Here is a 14,044-nt window from a genome sequence, read left to right as displayed (position 1 = left end):
GCAGTGTTTTTTGTCTTTCTTTTCTCACTTGCCAGGAAGGAGACCTGTGAGAAAGAATACTTCTCTGTTAAATTTAAGAAAGTGTTGTGGTTTAACCTGGCAGGCAGCTAAGCACCACACAGCCATTCGCTCACTTCTCCCTGCCAGTGGGATGGGGTTAAAAAAAGTGAGACTCATTAAAGCTCATGGGTTGAGATAAAGACAGTTTAATAGGAAAAAAAAGGGGGAGGGAAAAAAAAATCACAAAAGTGATGCACAATGCAATTGGTCAATACCAGCAGACTGATGCCCAGCCAGTCTCAGAACAACGGTAGCCCCCCTGGCTAACTCCCCCCCCAGTTTTATTTTTGAGTGTAATATCATACAGTATGGAATATCCCTTTGGGCAGTTTGGATCATCTGTCCCCTCCCAGATTCTTGTGCACCCCCAGCCTCCCCACTAGCAGGGCAGTGTGAGGAGCCAAAAAATCCTTGACTCTGTGCAAGCACTACTCAGCAGAAACTAAAATATCAGTGAGTTATCAATATTTTTCCTCCTAAATCTGAAGCACGGCACCAAAATTCTCTCTCCCAGATGAAAACAGGACAGAGAGAGCTATGGTGGAGAATAAAGCAAAAAGTACCAAATATAGATTTTTTGTATAGAGAGAGTGAGGAGAGGAGAGAGTTTCAAGTGAGGGCTTAGGTAATCTGCCTCCACACACCCTGCCCAAATGCTTCCCCATCCAAGCCAAGGTGGGTGAGTACCCCAAGGCTGGCTCCAACACCCCCAGCCCACCTCTAACTCAGCACTGCCATCTCAGCATCTCTGCTCCTTGGTACTGGGGCTCAGGATGTCTGGGGGAAGGTGGGAAGACACACAGCAAAGGACAGGACTGAGACTGAGGTCTCCAAAACTTACACTGTGCGAACACCCAGCAGCAAAATAACCACCAGCCTGACTCAGGACATCCAGCACTCACCTGAAGTCCTCAACATGAAGTGGTGAATTCTCCACTCTTGGTGCCTGGGAATGAAGACCAAGGCCAGGGTCTCACCAGCGTCTCTCTACCTCTTCCCCACCATGTCCTTCCTTCCCCTTCCCTTCCCCGATTTTTCTGCCAAGCTGGCCCCAGGATTCACACCTTGCTTTGTCCTTGCTTTCTCCTCCCAGCACCTCCCATGGTGGGTCTCCAGCAGCATCCCATGCCCCCTGCTCTGTGTTCTGGGGTTTATAGCACCAACAACTCTCTGAAGGTTCTTTCCATAGCTCAGCTCTCCCCAGGGACTGCAGAGAGGGAGCATTGCTTGATGGGCTCTCAAAGGAGGCTGCAACTTCTGAACTGCTGGAAAGTCCGTGAACTTCTCCATCAGTGTCTTCCTTTCTCCAGGACCCTGAGTCCTTTGAAGTCTGAGTCAGGCTCCTCCAGAAGCTAAATGGAGGCAGGGCAATCATCAAGACTCATCCACACTCACCACACAACGCCAGAAGAGTTCCCAAGAATAAGATGTTGCAATTGCCAACACAAGGTGTGCACACTGCATATTGACACAGGCATTCTTCATACTTTTGGCAGTGCTGGTGCATGGAAGACCTTCCTGTGTGCACCCCAGCTCTCAGAGCATTATCTCTGCTTCCAGTTGCCCCTTTGGGAAGCTGAGAATCACCTTAAAGCCTTGTGTTATATCCTTCAAATATCTTGGTCCTTTCAAAGGCCCATGACCATCAGAAATGGTCCCAGAGGTACATGTCATGGGATAAAAGGATAATGCAGGTTGGAAGGGACCTCCAGAGCTCAACTTCTGCCTGCTGGATCTCATCCTCCTGCTGGGCACTGCTATGAAGAGTCTGGTAGCTTTATCTCCTTGACAGGCCCCTGGCCATTCTCTGCTATTGTTTTCCTGCTCTCCAAAGCTCTCTTTTCTCCGGGCTGAGCTAGCTGAGCAACCTCATCAGGCCAGGAAGAGCTGGACAGGTGAGAGGAGGGATGGGGAGAGATCAGATGGGAGCTGACCTTGTCTAGAAGTTGCCTCAAATACTGGTGTTCATCTCATCCAAGATAAGGTCTGGACTGTGGGTACCCTAATTCATGCTCATCATGCAGAGACACAAGTCCGTAGTTTCCTGGTGCACCACCTGGCCTGAGCAGTAACTGAAGAAGGATTGGTGCCGTACACTCCCCATCCCTTAATATCATCGCACTTCCCAAAGGGTGGGTTGGAAAGCAATGCTGGGATCCCGTGTCAGGGTTTGCATTGATGGAAGCATGACCCAGCAGCCATGTGAGCTTCCTGCTGTACTTGTACGCAGCACATATCCTTGATACAGTCTCTCCCAACCCATGTGCTGGCCCTTACCCCAAATGTCACCCCCAGACAAGGCTCCTCAGCTCAGGTCCACCTGGCAGACTGAAGGGAAGCTGCGACCACAGGAAGTCCCAGAAGAGAATCACAGAATCATAAAATGGCTTGGGTTGGAAGGGACCTTAAAGAACATCTAGTTCCAACTCCCCTGACATGGGCAGGGATGCCATCCACTAGATCTGGTTGCTCAGGGTGTCATCCAACCTGGTCTGGAACACCTCCAGAGATGAGGCATCCACAACTTCTCTGGGCAACCTGTTCCAGTGCCTCACCGTGAAGAATTTCCTCCTACTCTCTACTTTAAATCTCCCCTCTTTTAGTTTAAAATCAGCCCCCTTTGTCCTCTGATTGTCTGCCCGAGGAGAAAGTCACTCTCCATCTTTTTTATAAGCTCCCTTTAAAATTTGAAAAGCTGCAATGAGGTCACCCCTGAGCCTTCCCTTCTTCAGGCTGACCATTTCCAGCCCTCTCAGCCTTACTTCATAGGAGAGGTTCTCCAGCCTTTTGACCAACTTTGTGGCTCTCCTCTGGACCCATTCTAACAGATCAACATCCTTCTTGGACAGGGGACCCCATACATGGATGCAGTACTCCAAGTGAGGCCTCACAAGAGCAGAATAGTTTCTGATAGATGGTTCCTGAAGTACAGTGGTGACAACAGTGCTGAGTACAACTACCAGATCAGTCTCACTTCCCATAATTTTATAATACCATAAGCCAGTGTTACACAGGACAGCAAAATAATAACCTTAAGCCAGCCCCCAGAAGAGATAAACAGCACCGCAAGGAACACACAGCTGGTAATGTGCTATACAACATAATTCAGAGACCAAACACTGTGGGAAAGGAATTCGCAGGGAGCTTTCTGCTGTTTCACATGTCCCTGAGTTAGAGATAATGAGGAAAACAGCGGTAGAACCAAAAACTTGAGCAAGGTCGAGATAAAGTAAATTGGCTACAGTGTTAAAGATGAGCTTTGGGCAGTGGCCAATTGCTGGCTGGCTCGAGGCGCGTGTCTGAGGGTCTCTAACCAATTGTAAGACAGATTCGGGCACATGGACAGTGCGTGGGGCTACGGGGAAAGTATATGTAGTGGCGATAAACGTCTCCTGTTCAAGAGCCATCAGGACTCCGTGTCGTGCATCCCTTCAAAACACAACTACTACCCTGAGATCCACAAAAAATCAAGATTATTTTCAGCAACTATTAAGCTGATATAATGCTTGTAGTAATTTTATTTTAACATCTTCTGGGCAGATCTGTCATTATCTCTACCCTTTGGGCCCCACGTTATATGCCAAAGGGAGTGTTGTGGTTTAACCTGGCAGACAGCTCAGCACCACACAGCCATTCGCTCCACACCCTACCAGTGAGATGAGGGAGAGAATCGAGGGGGAAAAAAGGGAAAATGAAGGGAAATAATAATAATAAAGATGTTATTGTTGTTGTTGTTGTTGTTGATGATGATAGTAGAATGCACAAAGCAAGTGATGCACAGTGTAATTGCTCACCACCTGCTGACCTATGTCCAGCCCGCTCCAGGCCAGAGCAGCTGCTGGTCGGAGCTGAGCCAATGAGTGATGCTGGTTGCACCTCTGTGAAAGCAGATTTAAAAAGGGATAAACATGCCAGGAAACAGCAGCTAGGAGAGAGAGGAGTGAGAACCAGTCCTGCAGACACCAAGTTCAGGAGATGTTCCAGACACCGGAAGTTCCCCTGCAGCCCATGGATAGGCCCATGGAGGAGCAGGCTGTCCCCCTACAGCCCATCAGTCCCACATGGAGCAGATCCCATGCTGCAGCCCATGGAGGAGCCCCCGGTGGAGCAGGTGGATTTGGCCTGGAGAAAGCTGCGGCCCATGGAGAGCTACCGCTGAACAACGCTCCAACTCCTTGGACCCCAAAAGACCACACAAAAAATATTTACTTCCCCTTTTCCTCCGGGGAGGGGTTGTGATGGAGTGGGGTGGAGGAGGTCACCTGCATAGCAGGGTAAATCCATCACAGTAGGGGTATGGGAAGTGTTCAGAACTAGGGCTGTGGCATTCCAGAGACGACATGCTCTGCCAGCTTGGACACACAAAAGGGAAAGAAGAGAGGTTCCCCTGAAGGAGAGCAGTAGAAGAGGAAGGCTTGATTTCCAACACAGGCATTTCTGGTGCACTCCTGAGAGGCCTGTGGGAGCTGCAGGCCTCACCAGTCTCTGGGACACCAGAGGTCTTTCCTCTCAGAGCCAGATTCCAAAGAGGCACCAGCTCCCAGGGAAACCTGGCCCTGGATTGTCCCACATCATGAGGACACACCAAACCATGCCCAGAGGAGCCCTGGGGCTCAGGGCAGCCCTAGTGTCAGGACACAGGAGTCCTGGCTGCCACATTGTCCCCTGAGCCGAGGGGGACCCTCAGGCAAGGATATCGCAGCAGCCACCAGCCTTGTCCAGACCCCTCCATGGCTCAGGACCTGCAGCTTTGGACAGCTGACAGCCCCTGGGCCACCCCTTGGGAAGCGGCTCCTGACATCCTCACCGTTAGGGGAACGCTGCAGGAGCACTGGGAACATGGAAGTCAGGTCAGAGGTGATGGTCACCCTCCAGCAGCCCTCCATCTCGCTTGCTGCTGGCCCTCAGCTCAGGACAAGGGATGCGCGCCCTGGCTCCTCAACCACAGCTCCTCTGCAAGGTGCCCCTGCTCCTCCGCCTGTCAGCGAGGGTCACCCAGTGCAACCTTGCTGCCTGCTGCCCCCACTCCTGGCCACAGAAGGACAGCGGTGGGGAGCACCCAAGAAGTGCCCAGCAGGCACCAGGCCTTGCAGGGAAGTGCCGGCACTGCCGCTGCTCCAGTGAAGATATCCTGGTGATGCAGTGCATACCCCTGTGACATCAGCACGTGTCATTTGAAGGCTTATGAGGTCAGCAGCATGGAGACGGCACAGCTCGGGAGGGTGAAGAGAGATTTCCTTTCTTGTCCTGAGAAACAGTCACCTCCCTTCTGCCCAGTTCTTTACCAGAAGTTCCTGGCAAATCCACCAGGAACATCTCCACATGGTGACAAAGGCCACGGAATAAAGGATGTGGAGCGCTGGAGAAGTCATCGCTGTCCACCTGCCCCAACATGCCTCTGCTCTTGGAAGCCCGTCTAGGAAGGTGGGGTTTGAGACCTGTCCTGGGGCTGGGCCTTTTTCAAAAGATGGGAGCAAAGGCCTCCAGAGCAGGAGGACCCCGTGGAAGAGGCTGAGGTGGAGGGGCAGCCTGCCCCTTGCAGCCGGGCTGCCAGATCTGCCTGCAGGAGACCACTTGTGCCTTTGTGTACCCAATGAAGGAGGAACCTGTCATGATTTAGGATCTAAAGTCTCTCACTTCAGGAGACCTGTGGCATACTGCACGCAGATGCACATGGTCTTGTGTCAGCTGGACTATGACAAATGGGCTGCAGGGAAAGACAAGAGTGAGCCAGTGCAGCACTGCCATGGCAACCGTGCAGCCGCCTGACCAGGCAGGGCGAGTGCCGCCATCTTAGGGGTCCTGGGCGGGCTGGGGGCGTCTCGGGGCCTGAGGGGGGGACCTGGCCTGTGTGCCCGGGGCGCCCCTGCCCGCCCCTGTCTTTGCTCGCTCCCTGTGCCTCACCGCCTTGTCTTCCCTTTTCTTTGCGGTGTCGAATGCACGAGAAGCCCGACAGGCTCAGGAAGGCGGCCATTCAGTTGCACAAGAAGCAATAGGGCTGGATGCTCCTGAAATGCTGCTTGTTGCTGGACAGGGCGGCACCCTGCCACAGTCATGGTGACAGCCTGGCAGCTTTGTGCCTGGGTATCACTGTGTGATCAGGCTAACAGGATGAAGGCCGTGTTCCTCATCCCTTCTGCTGAGAGAGGGCTTTTGCCCCTCGGCAGAAGCTATCGCCAGGCTCTCAGCATATTTAAGCAAAGTAAATGCAGCTACAGCCTCTTCTTTGTCTGAGACCTGATCTCAGCTGATGAGGAAGTAATGGGACCAGCAAATCCTTTCTGGCTGCGGCAGCTCGGGCCCAGCTGCCCTGGCCCTGGAGCAGGAGGAGCTGCCTGAAGACCCCCAGGGATGGCATGGAGGGGTTGCAGGCCTCCCAGGATCTATGAGTGAGTGAGCCTGTGCAGTGCTGGGTGTAGGGCTGGGCCCTGAAACCTCATCTCTTTCCATGTGCTGAAAAGCAGCTGGACTACAGCATGCATTTTGCAAGAGGAGTGTCAAGACACGATTTTTCCTGTTTGCAAGTCCCAGATCCCGGTGAACATCACCTAGGTCAGCCCATCTGGCAGCTGTGCTCAGAAGCTGTCTCCAAGAACCCACAGAAACCTTGGGAATGTTTGCACCCAGCTGTGTCCCTTTCCTGTGACCGCCCGAGTGATTAAAGGCCTCCAGGGTGACATGGAGTCATTGAACTCAACTTAGTCCAATGGCTTCCATAAGACTTTGTCCACTTCTTCAGCCTGACTGCAGGCATTTACCTCCGACCACACTGTCACCCTGACTGGCTCACATTTTGACCCTCACCCACAAGGGCTCCCCCAGTCTGCCGCCCATCCCATAGAGGAGCTCCATGCATCTAGGCAGATCCTTCACATGGAGGGCAACCCCCTGTTGATCATCCCCACCTGTCTCTTGTGTAGAATCTGCACCCATCCAGCACAGCATCCCAAGCTGAGGGACCTGTCCCCCCACACCTCAGCAGCTCTTCCATCCATGTCCCAGCCCTTTGACAGCAGGTGGGGATCCAGCTTCTCCTGCCTGTGCCCCACACTGAGGGCATCGGGGCATATCTGGGCTGCAGCACCTCAGCTGTGGCACAAGGGCCAAACTCAGGCTTGTCCCAGATCTTGTGCCAGGAGCCTGGGTATGCAAAGGCTTTCCTTCACAGCAGAGACCTGCTGATGGGTATGGCAGATGGCCATGGGAGGATGAATGAGGGGCCCCAAAGAGAGCAAGCCCTGGTGTTCCCAAGTCCAGAAGGAAACAGGCCTGGGCTGTGCTGCTCTGACAGGAGAGGGCCTTTTGTAGTGTCGGTGCAGCCCTGAGAGCCAGTGCTGGAGCTGGGGCTGATCTCCAGGCAGGAGAAGGGGCTGCCGCCAATGTCCTTGGCTACGGGCATCCTGTGATCCAGGGACACAGAAAAAATCACTGGGCTGTGTCTTGAGTAAAGGATGGGGGTAAGAAGCAGCAGCAGAGTTTGCAAACACAAGTGGAAACCCCGGTGTGATGTGCCTCATATCCATGCACTGCCTGCCTCTACTGGATAGAGAAGGGACAGACCTTGGCTTGCTGCAGCCCTGGGAAGCGGCCACTTGCTCATAAGCATCAAGTCTGTTGGAGACGCCATCAGGGGTGCCCGTTAAGTACCAGCTATGAATGGCCAGAGCTGTCCTGTGGGTCCTGTGCTGCCCGTGTCAGCTGCATGCTCCAGTGGTGCTGGGCAGCGTTGGCATCTCAGGTAGCACTGCAGGCCTGGAATTGGCTATTACATGGAGCAGCTGCCCTGAACGTGGTTAGGCGATGTAGGGATGTCCGTGAGACAAGTGTCGTTACAGTCACTGGAGACGGAGGGAAATCTAGATGGAGAAGAGGGAGAGAGAGACTGAGCTCTCCCTGTGGCACAGTTCTCCATTGGGTCAGGTGGATGCCTCTACAGGCTGCCCTGAGCCTACTGAGGAGGGACAGGTTTAGTTGTCCTAAATGTGTGCATTTGCTGTCACTTCAGCTGGCCAAAGGCATTCCCCACCAGCCTCCAAGGAAATGCCCCCAGGTTCTGCCCTGTCCCTCATGGTACCTCCATGAGAGCTTGCAGATGCTTGCATGTACAACTACCCCCTGACATGTCACCAGGTGTTCGCAACCCCCTGATTTCCTCCATCTCCATTGGTGATCATGTCGCTTCCTGGAGGTGAGAAATGGAGCTCACCTGCAGGTGCTCATGTTATGCACACCTAAACTGAGGGCAGAGTAATCCGAGGTCCTGTGGGTTTGTGGCAGGCATGGTAGGGATCTGAGCCCCATTACAGCCCCAGGACAAAAACCCAGCATGAGATGCCTCAAGTGACTCTGCTGAATCCCTTCCGTAAGCAGGGGGTTAAAGGAGTTATTTTTGTGACCATGTCTGGGTGTCCCATCATCATCTGGGATGAGAAGAGGTGATTGTTACAGATAATTATTTTTGTGCTAAGAGAAAAGAGCCTGGTGTGAAGAAGTGTGTGTGCGCAGGGGAGGGAGGGAAGCCCAGGGATTCCTTCAGGCTGTTTCCCAGCAGGTTCCCCTGCAGCAGGTTCCCCAGGGCCATGGGCAGGGAGCCTGGTGGGGGGCAGAGCAAGGGAGGCCTTGGGCTGGGCCTCTGCTGCTGAGCTGGGCCGGGCTCCTGGGCCCAAGGGGAGCTCGTGGCAAGCGGGCAGCGCTGCAGAGAGCCAGCTCTGCCCAGGAGCAGCTCCTCTGCCCAGCGCAGCAGGGCTGGGGGCACTGCCTGCACAGACAGAGTGGGTAAAGGCAGGCAGAAGTGGCAGGATGCACAGAGCTCGCTGGGGGAGAACACTTGCCAGCCCTGAGCCCGGTAAGTGTCTGGCTGGAGGGCAATGCAGCCGCAGCTCCCGGAGGAAGGAGAAGCCGCGGGTGCAGGCAGGGGTGCCCAGGGCTGTGGTGCAGAGCAGGGTCCCTGCTGTGCCCCAGGGGCTGTGTGCCGGGGCAGGGCCTCTGCCGCCTGCCAGGCTCAGCACTCAGCCTGCCCGGGGAGCTGCCCAGGGCGCTGCGGGGAGAAGCTGTGGGTGGAAGGAGCCCCCCCGGCAGGGCAGGATCCTGCTGCTGGTGGGAGGCTGCTGCCTGCTCTCAGCTCCACAGCACCCGTGGGATGTATTAAGGCGAGAAGGCAGTCAGGGGTTAGATGCTGCAGGCTCAGCTTTCCAGACTATTTGCTTCTTTGGCTCTGTGGGAATGGAAATAGAGACTGTTATTTCCAAGAAAAGGCTGACACTCCTAAGCCATACTACTGAGGCTCACAAGGACTCCCATCAAGTCCCTTTCCTTCCTCTCATCCCCTAGAAAGCTCCACCACCACACATGCAGTGTCAGCAGGGTCTGTGTGACCTGGTCTCTAGGACGTGCCCCCAGCGAGCTGCCCCTGGGCAGAGCCCTGCTGCCAGGAGGTGTCTGCAGGGCAGAGCTGAGCACCCGGCGGGTGGGATGGGGGCTGTGACCTGCAGGCAGGAGGCATGGGGACAGAGACCCAGCTGCAGGCAGGGACAGCTGCAGGCAGCAGAGCCATGGGCAGGGAGTGAGAGGGAGCTGCTCCCAGAAAGTCAGTGGCAGGGGTGATTTGGGCACCCCCCTGTCATCTGTGCACTGGAGACACCTTCCCTGGAACAACCCCCTGCTTTCCTTTCTCTCGCACCATAGACCTCCAGCCATAGTGTCATTAGGATTTCTGCTGGGCTGCAGGCTGCCATGCACAAGGGCACAGTTCTGCCTAGCAGCTCTGTGTTATCTAGCAACCCCATGGAGAAGACACATCATTCCTAAAGCCATACCAATGCTGCTGGATGGCTGAATGTGGGCAGCTGCTCTGGTCCCTCTGTGTCCGTGGTGAAGAGCAGAGAGTTGAGATCCTCCTCAGGTACGATGAGATGGGCTTGGGGATCTGCACTTTGAACCTGGATTCCTCTGCTCTCAGCAGCATCCAGGTTCTTTTCAGGGGAACACCTGAGTGCGACCATCCTCCAGAGGTGCCCACACAGGGCAGCTGAGACCAGGATGGATGGACGCACCAGCTGTCCTCACTCTGCCCTGAGGGACAGTCCCTTTGCCTCCCAGGACCCCAAGATTTCCATGGGTAGGCAGTATAAGTGCCAAGGGTTTATGCCTTAAATACGCTTCGCAGGTGTGGGAGGACAAGTATAAAGAAACAGAGCAAAACATTACGCAAAAATCCTTGCTCTGTGGTTGGATGAATTTTGAGAAAGAATGCTGACAAACTCCTAGTTTTGCCAAGCACACTTCATCTGAGACCACCCCATGTTCCATTTGTATATTGCTCTAGAGCAGGACCGTCTCCTGCAGAGTCCCTTGAGTCCTGAAGCACCAATTTGAGATCTAACAGAGGACCAGTCTTCCCGAAAGTGAAGAGGCAATTTTTTTCAGGTTACTACAAGAAATGGAGTAGGTTTTCCTTACAGAGGTCTACCCTAGCATTTTAACTGTTTTTCCTCCTTGGACAGGCCTCCCTATTCAGAGGCAGCAGATCCCCATTCCAAAAGGATCAGATGTCCAACAGAAGCTCCATCACCGAGTTCCTCCTCCTGGCATTTGCAGACACGCGGGAGCTGCAGCTCCTGCACTTCAGGCTCTTCCTGGGCATCTACCTGGCTGCCATCCTGGGCAATGGCCTCATCCTCACTGCCGTAGCCTGTGACCACCACCTCCACACCCCCATGTACTTCTTCCTCCTCAACCTCGCCCTGATTGACCTGGGCTGCATCTCCACCACTCTCCCCAAAGCCATGGCCAATTCCCTCTGGGACACCAGGGCCATTTCCTACTCAGGATGTGTTGCACAGGTCTTTCTTCTTCTATTCTTCCTTGCAGCAGAGTATACTGTTCTCATTGCCATGTCCTATGACCGCTACATTGCCATCTGCAAGCCCCTGCACTATGGGAGCCTCGTGAGCGGGAGAGCTTGTGCCCAGATGGCAGCAGCTGCCTGGGGCAGTGGGGTTCTCAATGCTGTGTTGCACACTGCCAATACATTTTCAACACCTCTTTGCCGAGGCAATACTGTGGACCAGTTCTTCTGTGAAATCCCCCAGATCCTCAAACTCTCCTGGTTGGAATCAGACTACTGCAGGGAAGTTGGTCTTGTTTTTATTGGTGACTGTTTAGTATTTGGGTGTTTTGTTTTCATTCTTTTCTCCTATGTGCAGACTTTTAGGGTTGTGCTGAGGATCCCCTCTGAGCACGGATGGCACAAAGCCTTTTCCATGTGCCTCCCTCACCTAGCCATGGTCTCCTTGTTTCTCAGCGCAGCCATGTTTGCCTACCTGAAGCCCCCCACCATCTCTTCTCCACCCCTGAGCCTGGTGGTAGCAGTTCTGTACTCGGTGGTGCCCCCAACATTGAACCCCTTCATCTACAGCATGAAGAACCAGGAGCTCAAGGGTGACGTTAGGAAAGTGATTTTATGGATGTTTCTCAATAGTGATAAATTTCCCCTCTTTTTCCAGAAATGACTTAACTTAGTACCTCTGTGCAGGCCTGGTCCTTCTTTCATATCATTGTTGTAATTGTTAACTTTGGTATCATTTGCATTTATTACACTCTTAGAAAAATATCCCACTTCTCCTGAGGAATTACATTACTCTGTTTACTCTTGAGGTTCAATAAATATATGTCTAACAGCAGGTCAGAGCTCACTCTTACATAGCTTTTGAAAAAAAAAAAAAAAAGCATCTCCACAGTGCATTGCCTGAAGGCTTGGCTCTTTTTTCAAGGCTGGTGCCAAGATCAGAGCTGTGCAGCTGCTCTCCAAAAGGCCCGTTGCTGCATGGATCATGGATCTGGGAGAGGAAAAGCTCATTGCCATGCTGTGAGCTGTAAGAGACTGTGGGTGGGATTTAGGAACAACCTCTTGGTGTCTGATGACAGCAGAAATGGTGAATGGTCACTAAGGTACATAGCCACGACTGTCCCATGGGCAGCATGTTCTCAGGGTGGGCAAGGACTGGAGCCTTACAAAGAGAGAAAATGCCCAAGATCTTGTCACAAAAAGGGGTAGTGCGAAATTTAGATGTCCTCAGGCAAAGGAGAGCATCTCAGTTCCTGTGCAATTCAGTGAAGAACCAGCACGCACAGGGAAGGGAGGATGGAGACGGACTCCTGTCATCCTCACAAAATACCAAGAGCTGGAACTAGGAAGACACCTGGAAAGCCCCTAGAGTCCTTGGCAATGTCCCTTGCTTTTTCTGAGCACCTGCCAGAACTACACACCATAAAAAGCAGGGTTAACAACAGTAATCCCAACCCATCTGGGTCTACTTCCCACCGTGTGCAGCTCAGCCAACGTGCAGTCACCTCTTGGGCACCACAGCCTGCTTGGTCTGCTGAGTACCACCAGCTCAGGGCCCTGTGGGGATCATGTGGAGGTGGCCAGAAACATCTGGAGAGGTGAGAGGAGGGATGGGGAGAGATCAGATGGGAGTTGACCTTGTCTGGAAGTTGCCTAAAATACTGGTGTTCACCTAATCCAAGACTAGGTCTGGACTGTGGGTACCCTAATGCATGCTCATGAATTAGGGTAGAAGATGAGCCAGAAGTTCACAGTTTCCTGGTGCTGCACTAGGCTGGGAAGTGGCTGAAGGACCGGTGCCCTCTATTCTGCATCTCATAACTCCATAATCTTTCCTGAAGGGTGGCATCGAAAGCCAAGTCTGAGGCCCTGTGCCAGGGCTTCCACTGATGGAAGCACGACACAGCACCATATCAGTTTGATTCTGTTCCTCAGTCTGAGTCTAGCACACGTCCATGTGACAGTCTCCTCCAACCTGTGTGCTGAACCTTAGCAAAAAAGTCATCAGCAAGTCTTCAGCTTGGGTCCACCCCAGGAACTGGAGTGCAGCTGCGACCACAGGAAGGACGAGCCCTCTCCTTGGGCCTGTCCAGGGCTGGATGCCTCTGCATGCTGCCCAGGAAAAGGGAGCATATTAATAATATGTTAAGGCCCCTTTCACCTTCACTGTGTCTGTGGGGCCCTCAAGAAATGTCCCTCAATCCTGAAATCAGGCCCAGCTTTTTCTTGCATCAGGAGCCTGGAGCAATTGCCCCAGAAGTCTCAGCCCTGTTCTGCACACAGGCAAATACACACAAGTGTATGCACAAGCACACAAACACCATCTCATACACACACACACAGATGTGTGCACAAGGCATGGACATGGCCAAAACACACTTCTGTGCGTTCTTTACCTTCTCATCTGTTCCTCTAGGTGATCCTGTGAATCACATCAGGCAGACCACGTGGTTCAAATGGCACAAGCTACCTTCTTACTGCCTTTTCTCTTTTCTAGTTATAATTAGGAATGTACGGCTCCCAGGCTGCAATGGTGGGACCTGCTACTTCAAAACAGCCCATCCTGCAAGGGCATTTCCCTTGTTTAAGGACGAGCTGCCCCAGTTCAGATCAGAGCCAGTTCCTCCGGCTTGAAAAGGAACCTGCCGGCTGCTGGCCAAAAGCTGAGCCAATGAGCAATCCTGGTTGTGCCTCTGTGATAAAATTTTTTGAAAGGGTAAAAATACTCTGTACAGCAGCAGCTGGCAGAGGAGTGAGAAAATGTGAGAGAAGCAGCCCTGCAGACACCAAGGTCAGTGCAGAAGGAGGGCAGGAGGTGCTCCAGGCGCCAGAGCAGAAGTTCCCCTGCAGCCCGTGGAGGAGCCCATGTGGAGCAGATGGATGTGGCCTGAAGGAGGCTGCAGCCATTGGAGAGGAGACCACACGGGACTCCTCACGGGAAGATTTCTGGCGGGAGCTGCAGCCCATATGGAGGAGCTGACACTGGAGCGGACCACTTCCGAAGGACTTTCCCCAACTCTGTACGGATCCATGTTGGATAACATCTTAAGAACTGCAGTCTGTGGAAAATTCATCTTGGATCAGTTTGGGAAGAACTGCATCCCATGGGAGGGAGGGACCCCACCCTGCCCTACCCTG

This window comes from Cygnus atratus, chromosome 34 (assembly GCF_013377495.2).
Source record: "Cygnus atratus isolate AKBS03 ecotype Queensland, Australia chromosome 34, CAtr_DNAZoo_HiC_assembly, whole genome shotgun sequence".
Lineage (NCBI taxonomy): Eukaryota > Metazoa > Chordata > Aves > Anseriformes > Anatidae > Cygnus > Cygnus atratus.
Note: the sequence above shows the minus strand (reverse complement) of the source record.